The sequence below is a fragment of the Bubalus bubalis genome, chromosome 12 (assembly GCF_019923935.1).
Source record: "Bubalus bubalis isolate 160015118507 breed Murrah chromosome 12, NDDB_SH_1, whole genome shotgun sequence".
Taxonomy (NCBI): domain Eukaryota; kingdom Metazoa; phylum Chordata; class Mammalia; order Artiodactyla; family Bovidae; genus Bubalus; species Bubalus bubalis.
This window is the reverse complement of record NC_059168.1, coordinates 102,984,589-103,009,059: the sequence shown is the minus strand read 5'-3', so window position 1 is coordinate 103,009,059 and position 24,471 is coordinate 102,984,589. Positions and strand designations below refer to the sequence as shown.

At 56.9% G+C, this 24,471-nt stretch overlaps 1 protein-coding gene across 1 annotated transcript in view; it reads left to right on the top strand.

The window, feature by feature from the left end:
* The first annotated feature begins 284 nt into the window (after positions 1-284).
* Positions 285-24,471, top strand: part of NACC2 (NACC family member 2) — an 83,634-nt gene continuing 59,447 nt past the window's right edge. Inside the window, exon 1 of the mRNA XM_045162396.1 lies at positions 285-413. The gene's annotated coding sequence lies outside the window, so the exon portion shown is untranslated. The remainder of the gene's footprint in view (positions 414-24,471) is intronic.

The following is a 24,471-nucleotide window of genomic DNA, read 5'->3' as shown; positions in this document are numbered from 1 at the left end:
GGCGCCCCAGGACCGGGGGTTCCACACCTCCAGAGTGTGTGGGTCGGCGCCCCGGTCCTGCCCGCGTCCAGCCCCGGCTTCGGGCCCCGCGCAGGGTCCCACGCCAGGAGTCGGGGAGGAGGCGCGCGGAGGGGGCGCGGACCGGCCGCCCCCCGCCCCGGGATCCGCACCCTCTCCGTCCTCGCCCCTTCCCGGGCGCCCACCTGGCGCGGGGGGGCGCGCCCCGGGGCGGCGAGTGCGCGCACGCGGTCGGCGCGCTGTCCCTTTAAACGGCCCGCGGCGCCTCCCCCGCGCGCCCCGCCCGCCGCGGTGCGGCCCGGTGCTGGGCGCGGCCGGAGAAAGTCCATGTGAGCCGGAGCGCCGGGCCGCCGGAGCACTTCCTGCCGCAGGCCGGACCGGGCCGGCGCCCGCAGGTACCCCAACTTCCCGCCGCCCGCGGGCCCCTCCGCCGCACTTCCCGCGAACTCCGCGGCGCGCCCGCCCTCGCCTGCCGCAGTGCCCAAGTTCGCGCCGCGCGCCGCCCGCCGAGCTGGCCGGCGGCGCCCGGGCCTGGGGAGGCGCTCGCCCCGGCCGGGCCGCACCCCGCCCGCCCCGCCGAGGCGGGACCCGGGTTCTGGGCGTCTCCTCTCCCGCCGGGCTTCTCGGGACACTCGGCCTCCCCCGACCGGACGGACGGATCTCAGCCCTTCGGGGCGGAGAATGCGCGCGGGCTCGGCGGGGGGATACGGTCCTGGGGATACGGTCCTGGGGACACGCCCCTCCCTCCGGGGCCGGGGTCCGAGGCCGGCCGCGCGGCTGCGCATCAGCCCGCCCTGCGTCTCCCTTCCCCGCGTCTCCCTTCCCCGCCTCCCCAGTCCCACTGGATCCCCCCGCCCTACGGGGCATCACTGCCCTCTGGGCGCCCTCGTGCACCCCCTACCTGGGAGAGCCTGGGGGACGGCTGCACTGGGGCGGGGGATCCCACCTGTCTTGCTGCGTTTCCCCCTTCTCCAAGAAGCTCAGAGGTGAGCTCTGAGCTTGCTGCCCTTCCCCACCCCCGCCAGGGTCGGGCGCGGGGCGGGGTTGGGGGTGGTGGTGTGCGGTACTCAAGCCCTTCCGACGTCGACCTAGTTGGTGGGGGGGGTGGTCATGAGGTCAGAGGTCACCTCCGGGTCCCCTCTTCCGGGCTTCTCAGAAGTTTGTCTTGGCGCTTTTGATGGCCAGCTCTCTGCTGGTGGCCCTTAAACCTGTGGATTTGCGGTGGGTCGGTCCTGGATCTGGGCAGATGCCCACTATGATGGAATCTTCCTCCTTCTCCAGACCTGGGTCTGAAAGGTTTTGCCCACGGGAGCAGTTGGGCTCTTTCTTTCTAGTGGTTTTTCTGAGGACCGGTTGGGCACCCAGCTGTGAGTCCCCTGGCCACAGGTTCTAGCTGAGCCTGTCCTGTGTGTCGGGGGGGCGGGCTGGTGGGGGGAACAGGCTGTATGGGCTGGCCATCTGGCAGAGCTGGTCTTCTGAGCACTCTGAACACACACCGAGCTGTGCTCGCTGGGTCTGGTCTGGTCTGGTCTGATCTGGGTCTCTCCAGGTCTCCACTTCCCCACCTTCCCCTCCTCTTCCCCGATGAACTCTGGGCCCCTCTAACCACCCCCTCCCCCACCCCCCTACCCCTGCCCCCTCGACAAAGGATGTGGGTCTGGTATTCAGCACAGGTGCTTCTCAGCACTCCATGCGGAGTGTCGTCTAAGCCCCCTTAGAACCCTAGCGGAGGCGTCTCTGAGGATCGGCTCCATTTTAGAGGCGAGGAGTGAAGGGTCAGCAGCCAGCACTGCCGTCCACCTTCCAACACTCCCGTTCCCCTCCTCCCCGTGGCCCTCTGTGGTGCCCACCCCTCCCAGGAGGCCCACTGGCATCCTCCCGTTGGTCATGCCACCGTTGGGTGGCACCTCAGCTGGAGCCTGAGTGAAGGAGCTGGGGGGGCGAGGCCTAGGGTGGCTGGCCCCCGCTGCTTCGGTGAGCTGGTGGGAAGGGGCACTGCAGGGGGACCGTGTCACTTCTCCACTCGCAGTGGCAGAGGTGGGTGCTCGGTGGTCACCTGGCGGGGTGGGCGCCGGCCGTGGCGTCTGATAGGCCGGTGACTCCGAGCCGGCTCCGTCTGGCCCCTGCTCTGCAGCCGTTCGAGGCGCCTGCAGAATCTTGGCCCAGGAGAAAACGCTTGTGTGTTTTCAGAGAGTGACAGCGGCCACCCTGGCTGCCCTGGAGTGCCTCTGGGTTCCTTGTCAGGGGCGTGGTGGGGCACTCAGAGGGGCCTTTCCCGGGAGGTGGGCTCGTGGGTGATTTTTTACAGAACCCTTAAAGCGTCCCTCTGTTTTCCAACTGAAACGTGAGCTGCATTATTCATGGAAGACAGACAGTGGTGATGGCAAGTGCTGAGCTGGCATTCGCAGCCGGGGCTCCTCTGGCACCTCTAGCTAGGGCTCTGCGGGCCTGACTTGCGGCCTGGGCCAGGGTGGGCCTGGTACCCCTTCCAGGACAGAAGGTAGGCACTGTGACTTAGACCCTTTCAAGGGTGTTCCCAGGGCTCCACCCCACGCCCCTCCTCTGAGCACTGTGCTCCCAGGAATGCAGAGCCTGAACGGGCTGCAGCAGACGGGGTCTCCCTCCTGGCCCTGGGGCCTCCTGGTGCGGCCCCCGGCACTCACCATCCGTACAGCCGGAAGCCTCAGCCACCTGAGGCCTCATTCCTTCCACCTGGGGATGCGAGCCCGGCCCCCGCAGCCCATCTGCCCCCTTCCGTGTCACCCTGTCCTGTCTCGCCTGGGCTCTGCTCCAGCCTGGTTCCCCCCGCCCCTGCCACCCCGCCCCATGTTCTCTTGTCCTGCTGGGGTGTGGGGGTCGGGTGAGCCCCCTAGCTAGGGGCAGCGTGGTGAACGTCTGCTGAGCCTTTCGAGCATAAACTGCAGCCCAGATGACAGCCCCTAGCTCCCACTTCTCCGGCCTGGTTCTCCCAAGACCCAGTGCCTCCTGCAGACCCCCCAGTACAGGCACACTTGGGAGCTTGACCCAGGCTGGGTTCTTGGGATAAGACAAGCCGCCTTCCAGCTGAGGATCTGTCGTGTTAGCTGACTGGGGCCTGGCTCTTTCGCGCGGCCAGGGTCCCCAAGGGATGCCCCAGGCCCAGGAACTTGGTCTTTCGGTCCAGTCTTTTGCTTGCGGTGTGGTAGAGTTGGGGGGCACTTCCCTGCACAGGAAGGGGGCCCTCGGTCCCTGGCTGGACCCAGAGCTGTTTCTGGCTGTGGGCAGCCCCAGTTTGGGAGCTGGGAAAGTCTGGTTGGGCCTGGGGTCTGACTGGGGGCTGGGGAGGGGCTTCAGGGCCTCTCGCTGGCCCCAGTCAGGCCGGCCTGCACGTGTGCAGGGAGCGCTGCTGACCACTCCGTGGTCTGGGCGCTGCCCCGGCTTCCGCCGGTGCCTCATTCGAGTCTGGCTCACTTTCCTGGACAGCCCCTTGGTCCTCCCCGAGGCGAGCTGTCTGGCCCTCAGGTACTTCCAGGTGGGGCCTGAATTTAGAATTAGAGGCAGCATTTCCATTCATGTCTGCACCCCGATTCAAGACACGAACGTCTCCTCACCCTGTACCTCTGGCTGTGGCCCGTGTGTCCTCCCCTGCCCTGCACCCCTCCTCACCCGGGCCCCCTCTCCGGGAAGCATTCACTGCCACCCGCCCTGCCTCCTGAGCAGGCAGGGATCCTGGCGACCTCTGTTTCTCTTTTAGCAAATCCTTGCTCTCACCAGGCCTGGCTCTCAATGAGATCATTTGCAAAATATGCTTCCCGGCTGGCTGGCCGGGGCTCCACTCTGTCACCTGCAGCTGCTCGGAGCTGAGAGCTGAGCTTCCTGTGCCCTGGCCTCTGGCCTTTGTCATTTAAAGTGCAGGTTTTGGAAGCAGGCGCCCCCCTACCGTGGCCGAGGGTCTTGTGGGTGAGGATCTCAGCGGACCTCTGGCGGGGCAGGCGTGGAGCAAGCCGGGCTCCCTGGTGGCCGCCTTTGGGGTTGGCATCCTCAGAGCTCGCCCTGAGGACAAGGATGGTGGGGAGCACTCCCCCCTGCCCGGTTTGGGAGCGAGTCTGAGCAGGAGGAAGCGAGAGGGGATCTGATGTGGCCCTGGGCTCTCTGGAGCTGCCCCCAACTTCCGTTGTGTGGACCTGAGTCCAAGCAAGGAGGCGCGTAGGAGCAGGACCTCTTGGGTCTCTCTCAGTCCCAGGGTGTGTGACCTGGGGTGCGTCACTTGCCCTCTCTGAGCCCCGCCCAGGCCTGTGTGTAGTGATGCTACTGCTGGGAGGCTGCAGGTGAGCAGGCCCAGCCTGGGGGCCATCTGGAAATGCCCCCTCCCTAGAGCCAGCAGGGCGGGGGCGGGGGCTGGTGGTGGTTCATGCCCCTTTAAGGAAAGCCTGCTTCTCCATCTGCGTCTGCGTCTTAGGGGAGGCTGGAGGAGGGTGGAGGTGTACTTTTCTCTAAGGTGTTGGTCTCTGTCCCACGGGGAGGAGAGGCTGGCTCCTCTGGGGCTTTGAAGGAATCTTCTCCCTCTCCCTCCCCCTTGGCCCTGGGCCCTGGCGTCCAGGAGGGCACATGGCCATGGATGGGCCCGAGCTCTCGGGGAGGGGGGGGGGGGTGCCCCGCCCCATGCCTGCCTGTGAGCTGGGGGAAGCAGGCAGGGCCGGGGGCGGGGACCGCTGGGGCCCAAAAGTGCCCATATATAGTCACCGGGGTGAGCAGTGAGCCTGGCCAGTGGGGCTGCATCCCAGGCCCAGGGCTGGCCTGGCCTGCCAGGTCCAGCATCAGGCCCAGCCCCCCAGGTCCTTGAGGGTGGGCTGGCCCTGGAGCAGCAGGAGGAGGGGCTTGTGCACTGAGAGCAGCTGGATTTGGAGCAAAGCATCATATATAGCAGCAGGCACAGGCTTGGTGCTCTAGGAGTGTTTGTTGATTGACAGCAAAAGTCTCGGGGGCACTCAGTAGTCAGGGCCGAGTGTATTTCCTGAGACACCACTTCTGAAAGTTGGAGGCTGTAACCTGGCTGCCCTCTTGGCCTGAGCCACCCAAGGGCCCCTGGCTGTGGGCTGGGGGCGGGGTGCCCCCCTTCATTCTGGTGACACCCCTAGTTGTCCCTACCCCATCCGCATGGTACCAGGAGCTTCTGCTCTGATGGATGGCATTTTCCAGAAGATGCGTCCCCTCCCTGCCGCCCCCCGGCCCCCACCCCCTCCCACCTCCTGGACGCTGCCTGGAGTTCAGCTGGTGGGGAAGGGGCAGCGCTGCCCTCTGGCTGCTGGTGGTCTTTGCGGGAAGTCGGCTCCTGGACCCCTCGGGGCCAGCCCACCCTCACCCTCGGCATCTGTTTCGAGGTCTCTGCGCCAAGAAGGGAGAAGCAGCCCGCCTCTGCTGCGTTCCGACTTGAGCGCTGTTAAAAAATCACAGTGTTAACACAGAATGCTCCTTTAATGTAGTTTCCATTGCGCTGCTGAGCGCCTTTGTTAAATTTTGTATATTAATGCTTTTTGTTGTTGTCAGCAGCTTTTTTTTTCTTTTTTGGGGGGGATATAAAGCCATTAGGGTGAGAGAAGATTAAAAAGATACATTACAATTAAAATGTTAATGAAATCTGCATCATACAACTTTTGAAACCCTTTAGGCATTAATCTTGCCTGTGTCATGTCCATTAACTTTGGCTATTCTTATTCCACACTGACCCCTGCTGAGAGATTTGTGCTATAATTGGATTTTTTTTTTTTTTCTTAATAAAAAAGAAAAGAAAGCTTTTAAGAAAATAGAGATTGAGTGGTGGCCCCGGCTCCAGCATGAAGAGAAAGGGAGGGAAGGGTCTCCCTTTGGGGGCGGCCGTGGGCCCCTCCCAGGCCGTCAGCCCTCTTTCCTGCCCCATGGATGGCCAGCAGTTCTGGACACTCGGGCCCAGCCCCTGCTGCTCCCCCAGGGGACCCGGCGTGGCCATGTGCTCAGACCCGCGTCCTCGCCAGGCCCAGCTCACCTGTGACGGGAGGGTGTTCCGTGGCTGCAGTCATGGTGCGGGTGTCCAGGGCTCAAGGATCTCACCTTCCGGGGGTGGGTCCCCAAGTCCGGGCGCTGGGTGAGTGACTGCAGGGGGATGTTCCGGAAGGACCAATGGTTTTGGTTTTGAGTTTTCAGCATCCCTCGTCCCCCAGGAGATGCGTGCCTGGAAGTCTGGTGTCCTGGGCACTGGGGGATCCAGCACAAGGCAGGGCTGGAGTTGGGGGGCGAGGAGCTCCCCCACTGCCTACGCCCAGGGGAGCTGGGACCCCCCCGCCCCTGCTGAGAGTGGGCTCCGCCAGGTGCTCTGTGAACTTGTCTGCACAGACTCACCCTTGACTGTGGCTGGAGCCTGTGGTGGTTCCCGTCCAGATAGCACCCCTGACCGGGGTGAGGCTCAGGCCGGGTGGGGACATGGGCCTAGCCTGGGGCGCCTGGGTCTAGCCAGCCCTGAGCAGTAGGTAGTCACAGCCGTGGCTCTGGGAAGCTGGTCAGGTGGTTGGCAGGGGGCTGCAACAGACAGATTTCGTGTCTGTGTGTTTTTGCAACACCTTTCTATAAAGGGAAACATAATTTAAAATATGATTACTTAGTGTTGTAACAGCCGCCTTAGCGCTCCACGCTATGCCGAGATCATTATCAGAGGCTGATATTAACTTGCAAAGAATATTATGCAAATTGCCCTCTGGCTCCTCCGGGAGCCGTCCCCCCAGGATGGAGATGCGCGTGGGGAGCGGGTGGGGAGAGGGCAGGTCCCTTTCCGGGGTAGGGAGAGGCGACAGCCCGCATCCCGGGCCTCCTAGCCGTTGGTTTCCTGGCTGTGTCTGCGGACGCCGGGCAGGGCCTGTCCCCTTTCTCCATACCCGGCCTGGCTCCTTGTCTGTGGGGGCACGTGGAGGGGTGGGCAGGGTGAAGGCTGATGCTCACGCCCCCAGGCTCACCCCCGGACTCTGCTGTCTGTGCAGCGAGTGTTTTCTCTGTGTCAGGCCCTGGGTGGCACCTGGCGGCCTTCATGAAGTGGCCAGTTTGTCCAGTGGTTATGGTGGCCTGTGACTGGCTCTGGCAGCAGCTGGACCTGGGGGCCCACGAACCCCAAGTGCTTGTCGCTCCTGAAGGGATTGGAGTCGCAGATGGGGCACCCCACCCCTGGGTGCCGGACCCCTTCCTGTCGCCTGACTCAGCACTGCACTTGGTGTTCCCCAGGGGAAGGCGGTGGGGGGCTTGGCGTGTGGCTCTGACTGTCCCCTCACACCTGCCCGCTCCTCGAGTCTGAAGGTGGCCCCCTGCCTTACCAGGGCCAGAGCATCCCCCCCCGACTTTGTGAATGCTGCTGTGGGGGATCCCTGTGGGGTCTCCCAGCTCCGGGAGGGCAGTGCTGCTTGTTTGCCTGTGGAGAGGGCAGGTCGGAAGGGACGTGAGCCTCGTGGTCACCCTGGAGGGTAATGGGGGTCACTGGCGGGGGGGTAGGGTCACTTTCCTGAGCCCAGGTAGCAAATGATCATAAATTTGGGGGCTTAAAGCAGCAGAGACTTACTCTGTCACAGTCTAGAGACACAGCAGCAGGATCAGGGAGCTGCCAGGGCTGGTTCCTCCTGGGGCTCTGGGGAGAGTCCTTGCCTCTTCCAGGGCCAGGGGCGCTGACGATCCTTGGGCCTATGGACACATCCCTTCCATCTCAGGATCTTACTAATTATGCCAGCAAAGACCCTGTTTGCAGACAAGGTCACATTCTGAGATTCTGGATGGACCCTAGTCAACCAGTGTGGTAGGCTGGCTGCAGAAACCCTTTAGTGCCTAGAGGAAAGGGGAGGGTCTGGCCAGCCCAGTGGCTCAGTGTTGCACTTGCCCAGGAGGGCAGGCAGCCGGCCGGACACACAGACAGTAGCCACCGCTCCCGTGAGCCGCTGGACGTTGGGTGGGAAGGGCCAACACATGCAGACTAGGAAGTCTTGAAGGACCTTTGGTTCAGGAGCTAAGCCCTAGTCGAGGGCGGGAAATGGGGCCACCGATGGAGGAGGGTTTTCCTGAGACAGTGTCTACGGTTATGTAAGTTTGGGGACAGGAGGCAGAATTTGTGTTAATTGTCATAACCCAGTTTAGTCGGCCAGTCCTTGTCCCGGGAAGCGGCCTGGAAAGGAGAGGGAGGGAGGTCTCCGTGGAGCCCTCGGGGCTGGACCCCGAGCTGCAGTGCAGACTCGGGCCCCTGAGACCCTCCCATCCCTTCCTTCCTGCATCTCTTCCATCCCTCGGAAGAAAACCAAGGTCGTGAAGTGGGAGTGAAATAGTGGAGAAGTCGAGGCAGACAGGCAAAGTAAGAGCAGAGATGCCCTGAGGAGGTGGCCCTGGATGGGCCTAGAGGGGACCCTGGTGTCCAGGTGGTGGGGGGGGACCTGGGACTTTGGGTCCAGATGAGCCCAGACCTCGGGGGCCCTGAGCTTTCTGGGCCTCGACCATGCCGTCAGGTGACCGTGGAAGGCCTGGGAGTGGACACGCGATGCGGGGGTCTGTGACAGGGCCTCAGCTCCTCTTCCTGCCTCCCTCTCCAAGTCCAGAGCCCCAGGCTTTGTTCCAGTGCAGGTGACCGCCTGGCCAGGTGAGGGCCTGGGAGGCTGGGAGGCTGCAGGCAGTTTGTGCTGGGCCTTTCGTGTGATTCCTGATAACCCAGGAAAGTGGGAAGTACCCCCCCACCCCCTGCATCCATAGGCATCAGCCACCAGCTCTACTTGGGAGGTATCTGGGGGCTCCTGTCCCTTCCCCACCCTACCCCCAGCTGCCTGGCGGTGGGGTGGGGGACTTCTCTCCTGGGAGGACACGCTGCATGCTTCCTCAGCTCAAGCTCAGAAGGAGGCTTCTGGCCACGGTCAGAGGTGCTCTTCTGAGGGGTTTTAGGATGTCTGGCCAGGACCTGGGGTGGACCCCGGAGCGTGGGGGCTCCCAGGACCGGGCGCCCCTTCTCTGGGGCGGGGGCGTGCTGACTTGGCCTCCCCCGGCCTCCTGGCCCCGCTGTCCCTGTCTCAGGTCTGAGCACGGTCGGGGAGGGCCCCCTTCCCCCACTCAGCACCGGCCGCGGAGGACGCTGGTCCTGGTGACTCAGGAAGGGGTGGAGGGTGAACAGTATTAAACTCCACGAGAAGTTGCACGTACTGAACGCAGAACTGTTTCTGAGTCAGCGACCCCTGCTGCGGTGCGACCCACTGATACGAGAGTGGCCCGCCACCGCCTGGCCAAAGCCCCAGGGCCACTGGAGAGCCCCACCGGCCCCCAGCCCTGACCCCTTTACAGCCAGAGGGTCTCTGTGAAATCGTGTTCCAGGCACCTGTCAGGTCTGCTTTTAAAATTTTAATTCAAAGCATTCTAGTTACTTACACATAAAATCTACCATCGTAACCACTTTCGAGTGCGCAGCTCGGGGCATTAAGTCCATTCACATTGCTGTAACAACCATCACCACGTCCATTTCCAGAACTTTCTCATCTTCCCAAACTGACACTCTGTCCCCATCAAACCCTCTCTCTCCCAGCCTCAGGCCCCACCGTGCACTTCCTGCCTCTGGGTTTGACTGCTCCGGGGCCTCCCATGGGTGGAATGCCAACGGCCTTTGTCCTCCGCGTCAGGCCTTCGGTCAGCATCGTGTCCTCAAGGCTCGTCTGTGGGGCCTGTGTCGGGACCCCCTTCCTTTTTAAGGCTGAGCGTGGTCCACTGTGCGGATGGCCCTCCCTGGGTTTATCCTTGGTTTCTCCGAGGACGCGTGGCTGTCTCCACGGTCTCCAGTTGTGAACGTGTGATCGCGGGTGTGCTCGTGTCTGTCCGAGGCTTGCTGTGTCTCTCAGGCTCCTTTGGTCCAGAAAACCTGAGGTCTTCTCTTGGCTTCTCGTGACCTTGACCCCAGAGTCCAGGCCAGTTCTGCAGAATCGCCCCCAGTCTGGGTGCATCTCAGATCATGTTCAGTGGGGCCGCGCCGCTGCCCTGCCAGCTGGAGGCACGGTGGCAGATTTTGTCCGGTCCCTCAGGGAATTTGTCTGGTGTGTATGTTTCTAAAGCAACCCCAGTGTGCAGGGATGGGGGTCGTGGCCAGGGGTGTGTTAGGGGCAGGGGTGAGTGGCTGGCCACTCGCGGGACCCTGTGTGCTGGGGGAGGGAGAAGGGGATGGGTGGGGGAATGGAGCTGGGTCTTCGGAGGCTCTTGAGCGCGGAAGGGTGCCAGGTCCACTCAGCACCAGCTGCTCCTGGAAAGGCAAGTCCCATCCGCCCAGTGTCCCCTGTGGAGGAGCTCTGAGCCGGGCGCTGGGCAGCTGCTGTCTCAGCCCGGCCCGCTCTTCCTCCGGGCCATGGGCTCTGCAAGGAGAGGGTAGAGGTGCACCCCCGCTGGTCTCCTCCTGTGCACCTCGAGCCGGGTCAGGACGAGCAGCTCCCCAGCCCAGCTCACCGCGCCGCCTCCGCCTCCTGACCCGGAGCTGCTCCGGGGATGCCCTGGTCCTTGGTAGACCTTGTCCCGGTTGAGCAGATCTGTCCAAAACCTGCAGGTCCCGTTCCCTCAGGTCCCGGGGCCAGGTCCTTGTTGGGGGGCCTAGGGGTTGTGAGTTTCCTTGTCGGGCTCCTGAACCTCAGCGCCACAGACCTGGCCCCCTGAGCCTTCAGAGGCCAAAAGCCCCTGGTGCCAGAAGCCCCTGGTGCTGGCGCGGCAGGGCGGGACTCCCTGCTGCCTCTCGCAACTCTGGGCCACATGGCTTCTCCTCTGTGTCCAGATTCCTCTCTTCCTGGGACACCAGTCATTGGCCTCAGGGCCCATCCTGGGTGCCCAAGACCTCATTTGACCAGTTGCATCTGCGGAGACCTTGGTTTGCTTACGGTCACATTCTGAGGTTCCAGGCAGACGTGAATTTGGGGGACCCTGTTCAGCCCCGTAGAGGAGTCAAAGTCAAATTGTCCACCTGCCTCTGTGCCCACCTCTGTACCCCAATCTTGGAAGGAATAGCCATCTTGTCCCCATGTCTCCTGATCGTAGATTCCACCCTGGCCCTCTGACCTCCTGTCCAGGCGCCTCTAGAACCCCCAGCCCGGCTGTTTTGGTCTCTGGCTCCTCTCTTTTGGGGGCAGTTGGGGTGCCTACCTGAGAGGCCTCTGGTCTGGCAGGATGGCCCCCTTTCTACAGCTGAGAGGCTCGTGAGGTTTCCAGCCGGGGGCCAGAGTGGTTCCTTGCCCGCACAGAGGTCTCCATCAGAGAGGGGGGTGGGAGGGTTGGTCTGATGGCTTTCATGTCAGCGCATATATCTGATGGATTAGGAGTTCCTGCAGCCTCAAAACACACCGAATCACCCCTCTCACTCCAGAGTTTGACAGAACTGAGGCTGTTGGCATGAAACCCTAATCAGAAGTGGTCCACACGGGAAGGTTACGTTAGCAAAAAAAAGGCACTTCTTATGGAAAGCATGTCTTTTTCATTTTGGGGAGAAGGATGGGAGTGAACCCCAGAGCTTGGGCGTGGCCAGTGGGGCTGTTCTGGGGGTGAGACGGCCTCACCTGCGGTGGCTGGTTGGCTGCTGATGGGTGTTGGTTGGATGTGGCAGCTCAGGACTGCCCGCCCACCTGTCTCTGGCGCTCTGGGCAGGGCCAGACCTTCCTCCCACGTGGGGCTGCAGCAGGGGGCGGTGGGGGGCACTGTCTGGGCAGCAGGTGGGGTTTCGGCACGCACAGAAGGGTTGCTTTGCAGGCTCCCTTCTGTGTTGCTGGGCGTGACCTCGAAGGCCTGCCCCGTGATTTATGAGCAAGGGCACCCCTCTGCCACCCAGGAAGAGGCAGGTCCAGCCGCTGGCTCAAGACCCCGAGGTAGAGGCTTGGGGTGACCTGCTGGCTGTTCTCTTTCATCAGACCCCACCCCCAGCCCACCACCACTCCCCTCTTGGGGGAACCACACCCCACGCCCTGCAGGGAGCCCCTGGCAGTCATGGTCTTGCCTGGGTGATGAGCTGCCCAGAGCAGCTGTCAGGTCACATCAGGGCCGAGGGGTCTTTGGAGAGTGTCTCGTGCCTGCTTGTTTCATGAAAGGAAATGGACCCAGGGGTGAGTCAGAGCAGACCCAGGGGTGGAAAGCTCTGCCCACTCTTGGGATTCTTTGGGGTCCAGGTGCTGCCCTGGGCAGGCAGGGCAAGATAAAGACACCTGGATTCCCCAGGGCAGCAGTGGCTACGTGGCCCAGGTCATCAGTGGACTGATCGTGGGTCAGGATGGCTGCACGGGACCAGTAGGAAGGGGCAAGCATGTCCTTGTCCTGGCGGGGGTGGGACTGCCACCCCCTGGCTCTCGGATATTCCTCAAGGTTTCGGTTCCTCCTCACTATTTCTTAACTGCGATTTCGTAATAATTATAACTGCACGGAGCCCCCGAGCGGGCGTGTTCCGAACCCCGGCAGCTGTGATTACATCGCAGCCACTGATTTCCAAGAAACCTCACGAGGGAATTCGTTAGAGCCACAGTGGAAGCGGGCGCCGGGCACCGCCTCCCTGCGTGGCCTGGCGCAGGGGGAGTGCCTGCCTGGCCTGGCGAGAGGAGGGGCCGGGGCTGGCCTGGCGCCGTGGTGGCCGGCCCAGGCTCCCTGGGGAATGGTGCGTGCCGGGCGTTGGTTCACGCGGTGGGCCAGGTTAGCCCATGAGCAGCTGGCCGGCCTGTGTCCACCCAGCTGCCCTTCCCTCTGGGTGTTTGCAGCGGCCTGGGAGCCTGGCCGGTCCCATGGTGGCCCTCCCGGTTCCGAGTTTGGTTTGGTCTTTCTGCTTGGGAACTCATCCCCACGTCCCTCCTCCTCGGTTCCAAAACATCTGAAGTTCACTTTATACGAACACTGTTTCTTCTCCCCGAGACTAGGGGAGATCCTTGGCCCTGGGCTGCTGTGTTTCTGGATTGGCTTCTTCCTCAGGCCCCCTGTCTCCTTTGGGGGGTGCAGCTGGTGGTCCCTGGGCGGCGGCTGGAGGGACAGTGGGCAGGCTCCTGCCCCGGTTTGTGTGGAGGGGGCGCCTTCCTGGGACCGCGGTCAGGGCTGCTCGTGATGGAGACAGACCAGCGGGTCCTCTGGTGCTGTCGTCACGGTGATGAATAGCACAGGTGTGGTTCCTTACTTATTCTTAAATGTAAAGTCATCTTAACACTCGTGCTGGGAGCTGGTCTGTTTCTCTCACTCACTGGCAGCCCCGTCACGCCAAAGTGCACCGTGTGGAAAAGCGTGACACGCACCCCCCCCCACCTCCAGTGTGTGGGGGTGGCTTGGCGGGTCCCAGGTGGGGCTGGCCTGAGTCTGTAACGCCCACAGGCCACCTGCTCGGACGGCGGGCTGGGAACCTTTTCCTGGTCCTTTCTGCTTGGGGTATTGATGTTCCCCCGCTACCAGGTGTCTGGAGAGGAGATTCCCCCCAGCCCGCGGCCACCTGCAGCACCTCCCTAAATAGGATGAGCAGGGCACCAGTATCCTTTGTTGGCTGATCGCATGCAGTCTGGGCTGGGCTTTCTATGCTGTCTGGCATTAACATCACTTCCCTGGTAACTCAGTCGGTAAAGGGTCTGCCCACGATGCGGGAGACCCAGGTTCAGTCCCCGGGTTGGGAAGATGCCCTGGAGAAGGGAATGGCAACCCACTCCAGTATTCTTGCCTAGAGAATTCCACAGACAGGGCAGCTACAGTGGGCTATGGTCCATGCGGGTCACGAAGAGTCAGATACGACTGAGCGACGAACACTTTCACTAAGGCCCCAGTCAGTGGGCTGACCCACGGGCCCCTGTAAAGAGCCTACAAGGCTGGAGACAGAGGCGAGGAGGGGCGGACCTGGGGTCCCACAGTCACCGGCTGGGTCCTGCCTCCAGGCTGTGCCTAGATGTGCTCATGGACCGAGGAACCAGGGAGCCGGGCTTTCCCAAGGGTCCTGGGCCACCGTGGGCCTGCAGACCCTGCCCCACCTGCCTCAGGCCCCTTGCAGAGGGAGCGTCCTCTGCCTCGAAGCCGAGGGGCAGCGCCCGCAGCCAGTGCTGCCAGGCTGGGCCTCCAGGTCTTGGGTCCCCGCTGCAGCTCACATTTGGAGATTCGACGGGTGGGCCTCCCTCCTGCCCCCTCGGCCCCTTCATGTGCCAGGTCCCTCTTGCCCAGCATGGGAGGCTCAGACACACGCATGAGTAGTTTTCAGGTTCTGTGCCCTAAATTAATATAGCGTGCACTTCGTTTTAAAAAGCCATGATTGAAGTCAAATTAACATATTTACCTTCAGTGCTCCCAGGGGACGCGTGAGAGACTCGCAGAGGTGGGGTGGTGGCTTCCGTGTGTGGTGACGTGACGGCTGTTGGGGGGCGGCACTCAGCTCTCGGGACCTCCCGGGGCAGGCGGGCCTCGTGAGCGCTGGCCCCCAGCCTCCCCTGCACCTCCCCCGACCCGTGCAGGGGCCTTGGGCGGGGGTGGGGGCTTCTCCCTGGAGCAGGCAGAGGAGACTGGGCAGTGGGCTGTGCTATTCCCCGAGGACTCATGACCCACTCACCCACCCAGCTTGGCGGCTCTTTCCCCTGGGCTTTGCCCAGCCCCTGTGGCCAACACCCAGGGCCTGAGCCTAGGCCTTCGTCCTCCTCTCTTTGGCCTCGGCTTTCGGCCCAGGAGCATTTTGTCCTGAGTCTTGTCTGTGGATGCAGAGGCCTCCTGTCCACTCCCAGGATCCAGGGTCCAGGTCTCAGGCCAAGTGAGCAAGTTCCTTCCCCACCCAGAGCCACAGTTTCCCCATCTGTAAAATGGGGTGATGGTATTTCTCCTAACCTTAAATTCAAAGAGGACATAGGACCTGGGAATTTAGGCTGTTGAAACAAAGCCTGGGGTGGTTGAGGGAGCCTCTTGCACACACAGACATGGTCTGCTTTTCTCGTGGAAACGGGGTACTGAGCTCAAAGGGCCTGAGGTTTTCTGGATTAGGGCTTGTGGGAGCGAGGGTCCTGGGGGGCCCCGGGCTGCCCCACTGCAGGGTGGGGGTGTGCCTGGTCCGTGGGCCTGTGGACACATTGTCTGTGGGCAGGCATTGACCCCTCCCCAGTGCTATATTGTTTGAAAGTTGTACATGGGTTTTTCTTTATATGCAACGCTGAAAGCTTTATGAGCAAAAAATTGTTAATAGAGTGATTGTATTTATCTGATTTTCTCCTTTAGAAAGCACACCTTTGTGTAATGAGTACAAAGCAATGTTGAAGCTCCTTGTTCAGTTCTCAAACTGCTTCCGCTCGTCTTTTACTACCGTTTACGTGGCTGTTTTACGCACGCTTGGCCAGGCCGCCTAAGAAAGCACAGTGATCTCAAGTGCACGGCGTTGTTGTTTTCTGCAGCCAGCACACCTGTGTGACGGTGGCGACGGTGAAGGCTCAGCTCCCAGCCCCACCCAGACCTCGAACCTCTAGCGCTCGGAAGAGCTTTGTTTGATGTTCAGCTGCTGAGTCCTGCCTGATTCTTTGTGACCCATGGACTGAACACTCTAGGCCCCTCTGTCGTCCAGTGTCTTCTGGAGTTTGCTCAGATTCATGTCCATCGAGTCGGTGATGCCATCCAGCCATCTCATCCTCTGCCGCCCCCTTCTCCTCTTGCCTTCAGTCTTTCCCAGCATCAGGGTCTTTTCCAAGGAGTCAACTCTTTGCATCACTTGATGGTAGAACTCACTGTTCTTGAATCTCCTGTAGAGAGAGGGCCGGGCTTCTGCGGAGACTGAGACGTGTTCCGCGGGCACGAGTCTGGAGGGTTCCTGGTAGATGATGTTGCAGAGGGCTCGTCCACAATTTCAGTATCTAATCTCCTGAGGACCCGGCATCTTTTTCGCCTCTGGGCTTTTATGGACACCCTCTGCTAGGGAGGTCCCAGGTGTGAGTGCTGGGTGAACACCTGGGGGAGAGGGGAGGTGCCAGGACACAGGTGTTTGTGGCTGACCCCGCCCAGGACAGGTGCGCAGCACTGCCTGGGTCTATTTGCATCCCTGTGACAGGTGCCCTGCCTGCCTGCTGTGGTCTTCTCTTGGTTAGCCCCATTCAGGTCTTTGCCCTCCTCCCCCTTCCTGAGCCTCCCTTTCTTTGATTGACTTACAGAATTTTTAGATATTCTGAGCACACAGCCTCTGTGTTAAAAGCATTGCAAATACCTCCTCCCTGCGGCCTTTTCACTCTCAATGGTGGACTTTTTGTTTATCAACAGATTCCCTTCCTTTTTAAGTGAAAGTGAAGTGTCAGTTGCTCAGTCATGTCTGACTCTTTGCGACCCCGTGGACTATAGCCCGCCAGGCTCCTCTGTCCATGGAATTGTCCAGGCAAGAATACTGGAGTGGGTAGCCATTCCCTTCTCCAGAGGATCTTCCCGACCCAAGGATCGAACCTGGGTCCCCTTAAGGCGGAGTAATATTTTTTCATGGTTTGCGCAGGAAAGCTTGCTCAAAGAGCATTTGAGGAACTGTGTGTATTTATAGTCCCTGAGGAAAGAGTGTTGCACTCTTTCAGTTAGTTACACAATTGCTGAGGGTCCCCCAGACAAGGACACCCGCCCCTTTGGGACTCTGTCTGCTCCTGGGCAGAGATCACCAGCTGTGTGTCTCTGGGGCACCACCTTGTTGAAGAGTTAGCACGTCACAGGGTCTGGGATGCAGGCAATGTGAGACAGTATCCCAGCAGAGGGACCTCGGGCCCCTGGAGAATGAAACAAGCCTGGTGGCCTCATCAGGCAGTCCCTCCTGGGACATGGAAAGGTCACAGCCACTCTTTACCGCATGCCCAAGTTTTTGACAATTGTTCAGCTTCCCTTTGTGATCATAATTTCCAAGTATAGTTTTTAGAAGTAGGTTTCGTGTTCTGATTCATAATACGCCGTGGTTAAGAGGAGCCCCAGAGCAGTTGGGCTCTGGGCACCCACTGAAGCTGCTCGGTTTCTCTGCATTTCACAAGGGAGCTCTGATCCATTTTCAGGAACCTCGCTCACTGCAGAGGTGGGTTTCTGTTCTTGTGATCGCCACCCCCTGCCCCCGTCCTGGAGCTCGGGAGCCCATGCATTTTGCCAGTGTGGCTTTCGGGTTAGGCTCAGCCGCCCAGCTCTCAGGGAGTGAAAGAGGCCAGATTCCCAGGGAACCGCTGCCAATAGCTACATTGCCATGAAAGGTAAAGGGACTCTGGAAAAGTATTTGTTTCTGAACTCTGAAGCCTCGGGTAGAGGGCACACAGTGTCCAGAACGTTTTGTGTAGTCTATAGAAGTGAATCTGCTGCATGGAGGGCCCCAGCCGCATCGGGGCAGAAGAGGAGGGCTTTCTTCCCCAGCATTCCCAGACCAGCCCCGCATTAGGTCTCGCTCACTGTGGATCTTGGTCAGCAGCCCGTCCCTTGTGGACCTCATGGTGCCTGGAAACCTCCTGCTTCACTGGTGGGGTGATGGCTGTCTAAGGGCGAGCTGGTGCAGGGCGCCTCCGTGGGAGATGACCGCGGGCAAGCATCATTTTGTGGACAACCCTCTTCTGTCCTGCAGCTTCCAGGGGGCAGAAGCTACCTGTGGATGACCGGATGGGATCAGCTCCTCTCACGGGGCAGCCAGCAGGGTCAGCCTGGGGGACGGGACACTCTGCATGACCACTGAGCAGAACCCTAGTATGAGGCTTTGATCGCTGTTTCCCTGAGTAAGAGCGTAAGTGGACGGTGAGGACAGATACTGGCGTGGAGCTCCTGGAAGGGAGCGTGAGGATTCTGTTCCTGTAGGTGCAGCGGTTGGGCCAAGCTGAGCCCAGGATGATTGCTCTGGATTCGATGCCTCTTCTGTGCACTTTTTCCTGTGGGTTGAGAATCACAGGGCAAACCATGTCAAACATTTCCCTGTTCATCGGCTGAAAACATGCTTGTTATGGACTCTGGGAAACTGCAGACGTAAAATCTGACTTCGTTTATTTCAGGGTCTGATTTGGGGGAAATGAAGTCAGTTTTGTTATGAGGAGAGACATGGATATTCGATCAAGTGGGACAAGGCATGGCTTTAGCTTGGGTGCCTGTTAGTTGGAAGGATGGTACATTTAGAAAAATAATGTTAGAAATGAGTAACACCTTTATAAGGATCCCTAACTGCTTTGGGAGTGGAGATTGTTAATTTTTTTTAAATGTCGTGGCTGGTGCAAAGTACTGGCAGTTACGATGGGGCGACTTGGACCAGCCGTTGGGGCAGCGGTGAACCCCCTTTCCCGGTCACCTTGTCTTGCAGGGTGGTGGACCCTACCTAACACCAGCACCAGCTGCCATCTTCACTCAACACCTAGGAACAAGCCTGTCAAAGCCAAGCAAATCATGCCCAGATTTTAACATTTCATGGCTTCTTTTCAGACTTATCCTGTCCAGGTATTATGTGTGTGTTAGTCGGCCAGTCGTGTCCAGCTCTTTGCGACCCCATGGACTATAGCCCGCCAAGCTCCTCTGTCCATGGGATTTCCCAGGCAAGAATGCTGGAGGGTTGCCATTTCCTTCTCCAGGGGGTCTTCTGGACCCAGAGATCAAACCCAGGTCTCCTGCCATCACAGGCAGATTCTTTACCATCTGAGCCACCTGGGCATTATAAACGCAGGGAAATGCTATTCTCTGTGGACCTCCCACAGCGCTCCCTGTACTCATCCTCGTTTTTATCTGTCCCTTTTCACTTGCTGGAGCAATCAGACATTTCACTTTCGGGCAGAATGACACACCCTTCAATATGCCCCCAGCTTCTTGGCCACTGCAGTGCCTGCTAACGAGGTCGCTCGGTCGTGTCCGACTCTTTGCGACCCCATGGACTGTAGCCTACCAGGCTCCTCCGTCCACGGGGTTTTTCAGGCAAGAGTACTGGAGTGGGTTAGGGGATCTTCCCAACCCAGGGATCGAACCCGGGTCTCCCGCATTGCAGGCAGACGCTTTACCATCTGAGCCACCAAGTAAGTGCCTACTAGTAGCCCCCTTAAAAAACAAAAGTGTTTAATTATTTACTTATTTCACTGCCCTGGGTCTTAATTGCTGCATGCAAACTCTTAGGTGTGGCCTGTGGGCTCACACCGTGTTAGAATGGCCAGATACGTGGGCGTGGGATCTGGTGAACACATGTAAGAAGCGGAGTGTGTCTGAAATCCCGGCTTATTGAGGGTTTGGATCCTGTGCTTACAAATTATCCAACTATTTAAACATCAGTAGTTAATTCAATTTAATGTCAGTATGGGGTGTTTGCTGCTGGCTCGGCAGTAAAGAATCCACCTGCAATGCAGGAGCCACAGGAGACATGTGTTCAGTCCCTAGGTCGGGAAGATCCTCTGGAGGAGGGCATGGCAGCTCACTCCAGAATTCTTGCCTAGAGAATCCCATGGACAGAGGAGCCTGGCGGGCTACAGTCCATGGGGTCTCAAAGAGTTGGACGTAGCACACTCGCTTAGGGTGTTAGGACGAACGAGGATCTGGGGAATTTTAAGTTGGTAGACCACTCAGTTCCTGCTTTCTTTTTAGCTTTGTATTTTGAGATTATAGATTCACATGCTGTTGTGAATAGTACAGAATGGATGGATGAACGGAAGTGGCCCATCCCTGTGATGGAGTCTTATTTGACCGAGGAAAGGAGTGCAGTCCCCTTGAAATGGGCGAATCTTAGTGTGTGAGTGGTGTCTTGATAAAGCTGGCATCAAGAAAGGCAACTGAGAGACGCAGCGGACCCTTTGTGGGGACGCCTGGGCTGCCGTTTCGTAGCCCCCCACGCCTCCTGCCTCCCAGCCCTCCTGGGCTGTGGCAGCCACCAGCTACTCCCGTCTGTTTCAAAAAGTGGTCCTTCTCTCCCCCCGCCTTGCCAGCATTTGGTGTGTCTGTTTTTCATTTCAGTCATTCTGATAGGCCTGCAGTGCGTCTCGTAGTGATTTGCATTTCCTGGATGGCTAAGGCGGTGGACATCTCTCATGGGCTGATTTTCATCTGTGTGCCCTCTTTCATGAGTGTGGCCATCCCTGGAGGCCCAGACAGTAAAGAATCTGCCTGCAGTGCAGGAGACTCAGGGTTGATCCCCGGGTCGGGAAGATCCCCTGGAGAAGGGAATGGCAACCCACTCCAGTATTCTTGTCTGGAGAATTCCATGGACAGAGGAGCCTGGCAGACTGCAGTTCATGGGGTCGCAGAGAAATAGACTTGCCTGAGCGACTAACACTTTCACTTTCATCCATGACTTAGGCCAATTTTTATTTTTTTTTCCAGTACATGTGTATGTATTGTTGTTCAGTCGCTAAGTCACGTCTGACTCTTTGTGACCCCATGGACTGCAACATGGCAGGCTTCCCGGTCCTTCACTACCTCCGAGAGCTTGCTCAAACTCATGTCCATTGAGTCGGTGACGCCATCCAACCATCTCATTCTCTGTCACCCCCTTCTCCTTCTGCACTCAGTCTTTCCCAGCATCAGGGTCTTTTCCAGTGAGTCAGCTCTTCACCTCAGGTGGCCAAAGTTTTGGAGTTTCAGCTTCAGCATCAGTCCTTCCAATGAATATTCAGGACTGATTTCCTTTAGGGTGGACTGGTTTGATCTCCTAGCTGTCCAAGGGTGTGTATATGTATACCATTTATTTTAAAAACTGGGTTCTGAGCATACATTTGGTTTTACACTTTGATGTCTTCACATAACATGTTACAGTTTTCTTTCATGTTGTCAATATTCTTCTGTGATTTTTCTTTAATTGACGTATAAGTTGATTTATGATATTGTGTTAGTTCCTGATGTACAGCACAGTGTTACATATATTATTTTTCCATTGTGGTTTATTGTAAGACATTTTAATATATTCTTTTGTCATATTCTTTTCCATCACGGTTTATTATGAGATACTGGATGTAGTCCCTGTGCTATGCACTAGGAACTTGCTTGCTGTCTGTCTGTCTTGTATACAGTAGTTTGTGTTTGCTGGTTCCATGCTCCCGGCCCAGCCCTCCCCAGACCCCCCCTGCCTCGGCATCCACAAGTCTTTTCTTTGTGAGTCTGCTTCTGTTTTGAAAATAAGTTTATTTATTTTGAAAATAAGTGTCATATTTTAGATTTCACAAGTGATATCATATAACAGTGTCTGTTTCTGAGTGACTCGCGTCACTCTGTCTGATGAGCTCCAGGTCCATCCGTGTGGCTGCAGATAACATGCGTTCTTTCTCCTTGTGGCTGAGTGGTATTCCGTCGAGTACGTGTAGCACCTCTCTTCATCCGCTCCTCTGTTGATGGACGTTTAGGTCGCTTCCGTGTCTTGGCTGTTGTGAGACTGGGGTGCACGTGTCTTTTCGAGTTAGGATTCTGTCTGGGTGTAAGCCCAGGAGTGGGCTTGCTGGATCGTGTGGAAACTCTGTTTCTAGTTTTTTAAGAAACCTCCATACTGCTTTCCATCATTGGCTATACCAGTTTATATTCACACCAACGGTGTAAGGGGGTTTCCTTTTCTCCACACCCTCTCCAGATTTGTGTGTAGATTTTTTGATGATAGCCATTCTTGCTGGAGACTAGTGGAGTGCAAGGAGATCAAACCAGTCCACCCTAAAGGAAATCAGTCCTGAATATTCATTGGAAGGACTGATGCTGAAGCTGAAACTCCAAAGCTCTGGCCACCGGATGCGAAGAGCCGACTCATTGGAAAAGACCCTGATGCTGGGAAAGATTGAGGGCAGGAGGAGAAGGGGGTGACAGAGGATGAGATGGTTGGATGGCATCACCGACTCGATGGACATAAGTTTGAGTGAGCTCCAGGAGTTGGTGATGGACAGGGAGGCCTGACGTGCTCCAGCCCATGGGGTTGCAAAGAGTCAGACACGGCTGAGCAGCTGAACTGAACTGATTCTGACTGGTGTGAGGTGGTCCCTCCTTGAGGCTTTGACTTGCACCGCTCACAGTTAGTGATGTTGGGCATCTTTTCATGCGTCTCTTCGCCATCTATATGTCTTCTTTGGAAAATGTCTGCTTAGGTCCTCTGCCCACGTTTCGATTGTTCCTTTTTGTTGTTGCTACTGAGTTGTGTGAACTGTTTGTATATTTTGGAACTTAACCCCTTGTGGGTAGCATCATTGGCAGATGTTTTTCTCCCATTCTGTAGGTTGTCTTTTCATTTTGTTTATGGTTTCTTTTGCTGTGCAAAAGCTTTTGAATTTGGTTAGGCCCCATTTGCTTATTTTTGCTTTTATGGAGAGACTGACATCATAAAATATGGCTGTGATTTATGTCAGAGAATGTTTTGCCTATGTCCTCCTCTGTGTCTTGTATTTTTGTACATGGTGTGAGTGTGTTCTAACCTCATTGATTTACATGTGGCTGTCCAGCTTTCTGGGCTTCCCAAGTGGCTCAGCGGTAAAGGATCCTCCTGCAGTGCAGAAAACGCAGGACACCTGAGTTCAATCCCTGGATCGGGAAGATCCCCTGGAGGAGAAAAGGACAACCCACTCCAGTATTCTTGCCTGGAAAATCACATGGACAGAGGAGCCTGGTGGGCTACAGTCCATGGGGTTGCAAGAGTCGGACATGACTTAGCAACTAAACCACCATAGTCAGTTAACCTATGACAAAGGAGACAAGAGTGGACAATAGGAAAAAAAAAGAATGTAAAATGGGAAAAAGACAGTCTCTTCAATAAAAGATGCTGGGAAAGCTGGATGTGCTTGCAAGCTCAATCACTAGGTTATGTCAGACTCTTTGCCACCCCATGGACTGTAGCCCACCAGGCTTCTCTTTCCATAAGGTGCTCCAGGCAAGAATACTGGAGTGGGTTGCCATTTCCCTCTCCAGGGGAGTCTTCTGGACCCAGGAGTCGAACCTGGGTCTCCTGCGTTGCAGACAGATTCTTTACCAACTGAGCTTACTGATTATTTGATTACTGTTTGAGCTTACTTGATTACTGTTGCTTTGTAGCATTGTTTGAAGTCTGCAAGGGTTATGCCTCCAGCTTTGTTCTTTTTCCTCAGGACTGCTTTGGCAATTCTGGGTCTTTTATGGTTCCATATAAATTGTAGGATTGTTTCTTCTAGTTTTTTGAAAAATATCATGGGTGATTTGATAGGACTCACATGAAGTCCGTAGATTGGATAGTATGGCCATTTTAACAGTATTAATTCTTCCAATCCAAGAGCGTGGGATATTTCTCCATTTTTTTGAGTCATCTTTGATTTCCTTTATCAGTGTTTTACAGTTCTTAGCGTGTAAGGGTTTGACTTTCTTGGTCAGGTTTATTCTTAAGTATTATTTTTTGGATAAAATTTTTAAAGCGTTTTTTTTTAACTTTCTGATATTACATTGTCAGTATAAAGAAATGCAAGAGATTTCTGTATTTTAATCTTATATCCTGCTACCTTGCTGAATTTGTTGATTGTTTCTAGCACTTTTTGTGTGGCGTCTTAGGGTTTTCTGTATGGAAATCCATGTGTAGTGTGATGTTATCTGTGCATAGTGCCAGTCCCGCCTCCTTCCTTCCAGTCTTGATGCCTTCTATTTATTTCTCTTGTCCTGCCTGCTGTGGCGAGGACCTGCAATACTGTGTTGAATAGCAGGAGTGAGAGCGTGCACCCTTGTCTCGGTCCATATTGGTTTTTTTTTTTTTAACATTCTTGCAATGAGGGGTTCCAAGCAGAAGCTTTAAATTTGGGTCAAGTAGTCAAGTTTATCGGTTTTTCGTTACAGAAAAAGTATTTGCTTTGTCCTGGATCCCAGAGAGGCTCCCCTGTGCTCTCTTCTAGTTTTAAGTCATACATTTAGGCTCTGATCCGTTCTGGATTAATTTTTGTGTCAGTATGACGTTTACGTTGAGGGTCACTTCTTTTTTTTTTTTGGCCTCTGGGTATGGTGTTGCTCCACCACCGCTTGCTGAGAGGTTGTCTGTCCTTCACTGATTGGTCTGCGTCTTTGTAAAACATCAGTGGGGCATGTCTGTGGGTCTGTCTTGGGGTTCCATATTCTGTTTGTTGGCCTGTCTCTCCTCATACAGTCTTGATTACTGTAGCCATATAGTAAGTCTTAAAATCAGGTAGACTGATTCCTCCCACGTAATTCTTTTCCAAAAGGGTCCTAGCTATTCCACTTCTGTGACCTTTCTATATGAATTTTAGAATTATCTTGTCTATGGTTACAAAAAATGTTGCTTGGATTTTGAAGGGAATTGTGTTAAACCTGTGTATCAGTTTGGGGAGAGCTGACATCTTTGCTGCATTGAGTCTTTCAATCTGTGAAGATGGTATGTCTCTCCGTTTATGTAGACCTAGATTTCTTTCATCAGGAATTTGTAGTTTTCAGCATGTAAGTCCTGTACGTGTTTTGTTAGATGTACATGTAGGTATATTTTTCTGTGTGTGATTGTAGGTGGTATTGCATTCTTAATTTTAGTAGTTGCTAGTACATGGAATGGCAATTTATCTTATATTCTGTGACCTTGACAGTCACTTATTTGTTCTAGTAGTTTTTGGT